We start from the raw sequence: 9,618 nt of genomic DNA on the forward strand, positions 1-9,618 counted from the left end.
ATTTTACAAATGAAGAATCTGGGAGTTGAAAACTGTAGGTGGCAGAACTGAAATTCAATCCTAGATCTGATTTCATAGCCTGCCCTCTTAATTATAACTGTCCCCCTCCCCCCGTTCCCTTTTAAGGTCACATAAGGCCCTTGCTAAAGATTACATGAACATCACAGGATAGGTTATACATATGTAAGTGTTGAAAACATTTTTTTGTTTCCCTATCCACTTTTCCACAGAGCTATAAGCCCATACAATTAAATACTAATAGCCTTAAAAATAGGTGTGAACTGTACTTATAGTTTATTACAATTTTGGTGCTATTTGGTTGAGGATATATAGATGTTCACACATGCGCGCACACATACACATACACACACACACATATACGTGATAACCTAAGTCTACATGTTTTCATACTTTGCTGGTGCATTTATAAAAATATATTTTAAAAGTTATTTTACTCATTTTGGTCTTGTTTCTGTGTCAAACACATCTTTAATCACAGTTGACTTTATTTTTCCCCTGCTTTCTCCCTTAAGGAGATGATACCATCTGGAATGTTGGGTTATCTCTTGGTTCATACTTGTTCTCAGGGAAGAGGCACTTAGCAATTCTCACACCGAGAGGCTTTTTCAGGCAGAATGCCACCAGCAGTGTGTAATCACAGGTTTCTGATTTTACCTCTGTTACAGAGTATCAAAAAAATGCTAGCCACAGTAGGTTTCTTGTTTCTCAATATATCAAACTCTTGGATCCATTGACTTCTTCCCTTGCATTATTTTTTCTAGCAGCATATTGACAGCCTCAATATTATTACCCCACTCTGTGAAGATTATAAGAGCCTCACGCTGGCCGTGTGTTTCAATAAATGGACATCTAAAGCTGTTTGGTGTGCCCTGCAGTTGCCATGGCTGATTTCTTGTGTCCTTTGCAGACTAGATGCTGTTGTGCATGCTATTGGCTTTATTTCTGCCTTTAGATTCTGGATATGTTTAAAGAACAAAACTGCTTCTTTTCTAAAGCAATAATCTATTGTAAAAGTGAAATAGTTGCTTCTTCATGGCTATTTGTTAATTGGGGAATTTTCCTCTTGACAGTCATGTCTGGATTTTTAGACACTGAATTATATCATTCCCCCAGGGTGTTACTACACTTCTTATTTACTCCCTCAAAACTAAACCAAATACCAGGAATGTCTGAAGGAATTTTTAGCAATAATTCTTTTTGTCATTACTGGGAGGCTTTATTTTCTTTTGCTTCCTCACATTTAATTGAATTCTTTAATACTAATCTGTTTAGCAAACCCCCAGAGAGGTCCACATTCTCATCTGCAGAACCTGTGTATATATTTATTTACCTGGAAGGTGGAATTAAATTAAGGATCTTGAGATGGGAAGATTATTTTGGATTATCCAGGTGGGCCTAGTGTAATCATAAGAGTCCTTATAAGATGGGGGCAGAAAAGTGAAAGTTAGAGAGGAGGTGTGATGAGATAACAGAGATTGGAGTAATATGCTTAGAATATGGAGGAAGGGGCCACAAGCCAAGGAATACAGGTAGCCTAAGGGCAAAGAAATGAATTCTCCTGCAGAGCTCACAGAGGAACCAGTCCTGTTGATATCTTGGCTTTTAGCCTAATGAGACTGATTTTGGACTTCTTATCTCTGTAATTCTAAGATAATAAATTTAGGTTGTTTTAAGCCACTAAATTGTAGTAATGTGTTGCAGCAGCAGCTAGCTAACACATCAATTTATGGTGGTAGGAAGCTAACACACAATTCACAGTGATGAGTTTGGGGGAAGATTCATTAATAGGGTGAATCTTTGTGCATTCTTCTAACTAAACATATGTTAAAAAACATTTAATTCCCTTCACCACTAATGTGCTAAGTCCCCATGGAGCAGTATCTCATTGTTAATTGGTGATTGTTGTAGTTATTTGATATTCCTTCCTGCATGGTTTTTTGCATTATGTACTTGCTTTTGTTCTCTAGTGGTTGCATAAATGTGCTGATTCTTCTCTTTTCAATTATATTGAGTCTGACTTGTAGAAGTAAGCAGGTTTTCTGCTTATACTATAGCACACACCACCACCACTGCTCCTCCAGTCAGACCCCTGCCTGTACTAACAAGCAAAAGTGAGTTTGCTGGAAGGAACCTTGCTCTGTAGATATGACTTTTGTTTTGTTTTGTTTTGTTTTGTTTTTTGGTTTTTTTTGAGGCGGAGTCTTGCACTGTCGCCCAGGCTGGAGGGCACTGGTGCAATCTCGGCTCACTGCAAGCTCCGCCTCCTGGGTTCAGGCCATTCTCCTGCTTCAGCCTCCCAAGCAGCTGGGACTACAGGCACCCACCACCACGCCCAGCTAATTTATTGTATATTTAGTAGAGACAGGGTTTCACCATGTTAGCCAGGATGGTCTCGATCTCCTGACCTTGTGCTCCGCCCGCCTCAGCCTCCCAAAGTGCTGGGATTACAGGCGTGAGCCACCATGCCTGGCCTAGATCTGACTTTTAACAGACAATACTATAAAACACTTGAATGTCAAGAAAGCTAAAATCTCCATTTCTCTTTTTAGTTGTTTTTTGTAAACTATGGTAAGTTGCTTCCATTTTTACCCTATAATTATTGATTTTATTAGCGTTTCAGCCCCACTCTTTACCTAACATATAATAACACAGGGCTCTCCCTTCCAAACTTATTAGCTTCATTTGTCAACAGGATTGATAAAACAGCATTGCTCTTTATATTTTTATTATTCATTAATTCATTCAAAAAGAGTTTAGTAAATACCTACTATATGTTGGGCACTGAGCATACAATGATAATAAGATATAGCCCATGCTTCCAAAAATATCTTCCTTCTAGAAATTCTGCTTCAGTTTTTGTGGAAAATTGTGTAGGGTAAAATAATACTAAATAGTTCCATGATAAATGAAAAATACTTTTGGACCATTAGAAGGATCAAGAATATTCTTGTAAGTAATGTGATTGTTAGGGCAGGTTCCATTATAAATAATTCATATTGAAGAAACATTGAAATTGGGAGTGTTTGGAACCAGAAGATAGCAACAGGAAGTGGTTGGAGAAAAATTTCAACAGGAAGAGAAACAAAGATAATGTGTTTCAGTCAATGATGTAACTAGCTACTATTGTGCTTAGGGCAGGTTCCAAGAACTGTACCTCTTGACATGATCTAAGAATTGGAAGAGAATATAGAATATCTACCTCATAATTTCATAGGGTAGTGAGTGGCCTGTTAATAGTTTAGAAGAAAAAAAATGCAGACATTTATTTGAGGCAAGTGAAGTTAGTTTCTTTTCAAATCATAGTGAAAAACAAAAGCTATTGCAGTCACTATCTGAAACACCCATTCAGAGAAGAAAACGCAGTTAGCATAATGAATGCTTTTCCAAAGCACTAAGAAAGGAACTACAAGCAGAAAGTGACATTTTTATGGTGAAAATTCTCACTGAAAACAAATTACAGAAATGTTTGAAACAAAAAACCAATGCCAAGAAAATAGCATCTCCTGCAGATCTTCTGAATGCTTCTCTTGCTCCTTTCTTGTGGCTAGTTTAGAGTGCATTCCCCACCCTCTGAGGGACCAGCTGTGTGGTAGCAATTAGTATTTTGAGAAGGACACCTATGGAAAACTCCTGCTGCCCTAGTAAGCCATCATAAGATTTCAGGATAGAGGGCTCTCAGTGGCTCAGGCTCTACACCCTGTTGCACGACATTACGTAGAGTTCATGGATGCTGAGCCACTGAGGAATGCCAAAGGAAATCTCAGGCCATCTTCATTGGGACCAATGAAAAGTACTTCTTTGCAAAGATCTTGGTACTAGAAACATCATGTATGTGCTTGAAGGAAAGAGAAGACATTACTTGCGGGTGGTGTCTTTCTGAGTCTAGGTCAAATGTGCATAGGAGAAGGATGTTTAAAATTACATTGAAGGATAAATAAGAGTTTAACTTATAAGTCTAGCTACCTCTCAGGTGGTAGCTTGAATTGGTAAAAATACAGAGAAATTGAGCGGTATGGTGAATTTGGCTAATGGCAGAAACGTGAGTGGAAGAGCACTTTGAAAAATTCTGCTGAGGGATCTAGAAAATGTGTTTAATTTCATGAATGCTATTGAAAATATCTTGTATAAATTGTGTTACATTTGCTTCCTGTTGAAAAATGTTGGAACAAACTAAAAATAATACTTAAAAGTAATAGAAAAGTAATTTAGAAATGTAAGATTAAGAACAAAAGTTTTTACTCTGTAAATATTTACCAAGCATCTTCTATGTGTATAATATGCTAATAATGGCATATAAAAGATGGACATTTTATGCACTAAAAGACATAATTTATAATGAAACCTTAACAGTATAATCATTAGACACAATAAAAATTCCACTTAAAAATAAAAGAATCTCAATGTATAGACTCAATGAATACTTGCCATGAAATTGCAGTACAATATTTTTAAAAAGTAAATATTTAAAATAATTATGAGAGATTATTATGTAGCCATTCTGGAATTAAATATTATTTACTATGTGCCATGGTTTTTATCCTTAGAGTTTTAAAAATAAGACAAAAAGAGCAATTGTAATAAAGTAATTGTAATAGATTATTATAATATTATAATAGAGAAGGGATAATATAATAGAGAAAGCACTGGATTGTATAGAATACTTTGCAGGTTATGGCAGGACAAATGGAAGTTAGCCCGGTCTTAGAATGAGAGAAATGTTCCCTGTTCCTTACCGGGATATAATTTAATCTAATGAAAATATAGTCACTCAAATAGTCTCAATTCAGGAAAAGACAAGTGCCCCTTCATGCATCAAAACTCTTTTTACAAGTGAACTTTAACCTACACTAGTGTGTGTGTGTTTGTGTGTGTGTGAATGTGTGTGTGATAAATCGGTAAATATATTGTTTAGAACACTTTTATGGCACATTATTTTTAAAATATTTGCTATATTTTGTCAATATGGTAGTACTATTAGCAAGGGGTAATTATTTCTTCGGCCTTCTTCTCTTCAAACTCTGAAGTAGAATGGACAAATACCAAGTATGTTGGGAGTTTTATTCTTTTACATCTTTCATGCTTTGTAAAAACAGCTCTGTTTTCGGTCACTGATAGATTGCAATTTCTATCTTGTCCGCCACTTTTTAAAATAATCAGAAATAGTACCTTAAAGGAGACAGGAAGAACTGACATATGAGATAAGCTTGTCATTTTTTTACCCTTTGCATAAGTAACTATTACTCAAGGATCAGGGTAATTCCTCCTACACAAATATAACCAGTGAGCCTCCTCTTCCCAGGAGGAAGCCTAGCTACCTGATTCTCATACCGACACAAAAGTGATCTCACTCTCTGATAGGTGTCCAGATTAACTAGAATGATAGTGTAGATAAGTTTGAGACTCTTGGACACTGTGAATCTGAAATGAACTAGTCAGATTAACCCTGATTTAAGCATTGTATTTTTATTACATTACGTTTGTCAGAAACTTAAAGGATTACCTCCATGGGTTTAACAGTGGATTTGCCTTTAAATTCAAGATTCTATGAACTGACCCCCTATTCTGGTGACTTTCCTGTCCCCTGTAATTATTGATGTTTTTATAGTAGCACCACTTATATAGTTTATTTTTACTTGTTTAATATACTCTTCTTGTAATAAACTGTAAGCCCTTTGTGATGGTTGATTTCAGAGGTCAACTTGACTGGATTAAGGAGTACCTAGATAACTTGTGAAGCATTACTTCTAGGTATGTGTGTGAGGGTATTTCCAGAGGAGACTGGCATGTGAGTCCGTGGACTGAGTGGGGAAGGTCTACTTTCAACGTGGACAGGCACCATTCATTCAGCTGGGTACCCAGATAGAACCAAAAAGAAAAAAAAAAAAGAAAAGTAAAGGAGAAATAAAGGGCTTTTCCTTTCCCTCTCCTGGACCTGGGACATTCTCCTCCTCCTGCCCTTGGACATCAGAGCCCCAGGCTCTCTGGCCCTAGGACTCCAGGACTTACACCAGCAGCCCCTTCCCCCACCAGGTTCTTAGGGCTTTGGTCTCAGACTGAGAAGTACACCATCAGCTTCATCAGCTTCTCTGGTTCTGAGACTTTCAGACTTGGACTGAGTCATGCTACCAGAATTCCTGGTTCTGTAGCTTACAGACAGTCCGTTGTGAGACTTCTCAGCTTTTATGATCACAAGAACCTATTCCCCGAATAAATCTCCTCTCATTTTTCTTTCTATCTCTCTCTCTCTATCTATCTATCTATCTATCTATCTATCTATCTATCTATCTATCTATCTATCTATCTATCTATCCATCTATCTATATCTATCTATCATCTATCTATCTATCTCTCCATCTATCTATCTATCTATCTATCTATCTATCTATCTATCTATCTATCTGTCTATATTTTATTTGTTCTATCTCTCTGAAGAACCCTGGCTAATACAGATTTTGGTACTGAAAGTGATCTAGAGGAACAGAATTTAAGAATGAGTTTCCTTTATTGGTTTCAGGGTTTCTGGAGTTGGCTCTGTAGTCTGATTAGACCTAAAAATGCTAAGGACTCTACTGTTAACAGTACAGAGAGCACTCATAGCCCACGGTATGAACTGTTTATGGAAACATAAAATATCTGCCTTTGATACTCCTAGTCAGTCACTCATAAGAGGCAAGGACTTGGTAACTATATATGATACTTTTGAATATTTGTAGAAAACCAAGGAATACAATGATTTTGGTTGGTTGCTTCTAATGTTACTGGAAAAAATGATGGAAGAAAAAGATGAGCTCAGGTATTCAAATTTCTGGCTCAAGTCCCACATAAATAGCCTAAGAGCTTATTAAGTGTGCCCTGATCCAGAATCTTCTCTCCTGTAGTCATAGGGCCAAAATTGCTGAAAGTCAAATGCAAGCCCTTGTCATTTTGACTGGCTGAATTAAAATGAAAGATGGGCTCTCACTTCTCAGTGTCTACTGTTAATGTGAGGGCATTCCTTGGGGAAGAATGGGATCCTGTATGCTGGGGTGAGGATGTGTGGGAAGACCTTGATGAGACTGAGGGCATTGAGCTCCTATATTCTGGTAAGTCTATTTTGCCAGCAGAAGTGTCCTCCCTACTTCAAGTGCCAGCAGCATATCTACCCACAGTGGTATTGACCATTCCACCTCTGAAGGGTTAACCCTGCATTGCCTGAGGAAACAGTAATGCCTCCCCTGAGTCAGCTGCCACACAAGACAATGCTGATTCTCCTCAGGACCCACCCCCACCACCCTTCTTTGCTTCTAGACTTGTAACTGGAGTCAAGTCCTAGCAGGACCCTAAGGTAAGGTACAAAGTGTGGCTCATGAGGAGCTGCACTACACTCCAAAAGAGGTACCTGAGTTTTTCAATTTATACAAACAGAAATCCAGGGAATATGTGTGTATAATAAAGTCACGGAGTAATAGTGGAAGGAACATAAAGTTGAATCAGGCCAAATTTGTTAATGTGGGCCCACTAAGCACAGAATTTGCATTCAATGTTGCAGCTTGGGAAATTATGAAAGGTGCTAACAGTTTGTTTGGTTGGCTAAGACATGGATCAAGATGGCCCACCGTGCACTGGTTGGAAATGTCCAATCTCTCTTGATTTAATGTACACGAAAGGATTCAAAGTCTTAGGAAGATTGTAATGCTAGAGTGGACATGTCACTTACATGTGGGAGAGTCCTTTCAACAGTACTTGGAGAAATAGATTTGTGAGGGGAACCACAGTATCCATGAAGAGCTCTGTGATTGCTCTTCTCTGTAAGCCAGATCTTACAGTGGGAACCACAGTCACTCAATTGGAAAACTTAGTAATTGAATCCCAGAGTGGCCGGGGCCAAATAGTAATACTCAACCCAAAGGCAAAGTGGGTGTTGTTACCATAATGGAAAGCAGAGGCAAAGCAACAATTAGAATAGTCTGACTCTCACTGTGGCGTTGGCTAGTTAGCCATGGTGCTTCTAGAAGTGAAATAGATAGAAAGCCTACTGAATTCTTGCCTAATCTGTCTGAGCAGAAAACTTTCAGGTCAAGTGAACACAAGGCAAACTTGAATAATAAAAACAGAGAATTACAGCCCCTCAATCTGTTCCAAGAATCGAGCCAGTTTACTGACCCCAAGCCCTTTGAACCCTTTGGAGGAGGCCAGGTCACCTCCAGGAAGGACCCAGTAATTACCAAAATTTGATATTGTTAACCTTTCTTCTACCCTTCCCCAGAGGGACCTACAGCCTTTTACCATGGTAACTGCATTGGGGAAATGAAAATAATCAGACGTTTTGAGGACTACTGGCTCTGAATTGACATTGATTCAGAACTGACATGTCACTGTGGCCTTCTAGTTAGAGTAGGGATATATGGAGGTCAGGTGATCAGTGGAGTTTTAGCTCAGCTTCATCTCACAGTGGGTCCCCAAACCCATCCTATGGTTATTTCCCTAATTCCAGATGCATAACTGAAATAGACACACTTAGCAGCTGGCAGAATCCCTGCATTGATTCTCTGACCAGTTTGGTGAGGGCTATTATTCTGAAAAAGGCCAAATGGAAGACATTATAGCTGCCTCTACCTAGGAAAGCAGTAAATAAAAAATGATACCCTGTCCCTGGATGGATGGCAGAGAATTGTGCCACCGTCAGAAAGCTGAAATATGCAGGGTTGGTGATCAAACCACATCCCCGTTAAACTATCCTATTTGTCTTGTGCAGAAGAAAGATGGATCCAGGAGAATGACAGTGGGTTTTCATAAGCTTAATCAGTGGTGACTTCAGTTGCAGCTGTACCAGATGTGGTTTCTTTGCCTGAGCAAATTAACACATCTCCTGGTGCATGGAACGCAGCTATTGGTCAGGCAAATGCCCTTTTCCCCATACTTGTCCATAAGGCCCACCAGAAACAATTTGCTTTCAGTTGTCAGGGCCAGAAATATACCTTCGCTGTCCTACCTTAGGAGTATATCAACTCTCCAGTCCTAAATCACAATTTAGTTAGCAGGGATCCTGATTGCCTTCCCCTTTCACAGATATCACACTGGTCCATTGCATTGATGACATTATGCTGATTGGGCCCAGTGAGCACGAAGTAGCAACTACTCTGGACTTACTGGTGACACTTCTGTGTTTAGTTGGAGTATAAATCCAACTAAAATGTATAGGTTTCCTGCCTCAGTGAAATTTCTAGTGGTCCAATGGTGTGGCACATGTTGAGTTATCCCTTCTAAGGTGGAAAGTAAGTTGCATCAGACATCTCCTACAACCAAGAAAGAGGCACAATGCCCAGCAGGACGATTTAGATTTTTTTTTTTAAGGCAACACATTCCCCATTTCAGTTTGTTACTCCTGCCCACCTACCGAGTGACTCAAAAAGCAGCTAGTTTTGAGTAGGGTCTAGAATAACAGAATGCTCTTCGACAGGTTCAGGTTGCTGTGCAAGCTTCTCTGCCACTTGGGCCGTATAATTCTTCAGTTTCAATGGTACTTGAGGTGTCAGTGGCAGATAGGGATGCTGGCTGGAACCCTTGGCAGACTGTCGTAGGTGAATCACAGGGAAGGTCCTTAGGATTTGGGGCACA

The sequence above is a fragment of the Mandrillus leucophaeus genome, unplaced genomic scaffold (assembly GCF_000951045.1).
Source record: "Mandrillus leucophaeus isolate KB7577 unplaced genomic scaffold, Mleu.le_1.0 Scaffold792, whole genome shotgun sequence".
NCBI classification, from domain to species: domain Eukaryota; kingdom Metazoa; phylum Chordata; class Mammalia; order Primates; family Cercopithecidae; genus Mandrillus; species Mandrillus leucophaeus.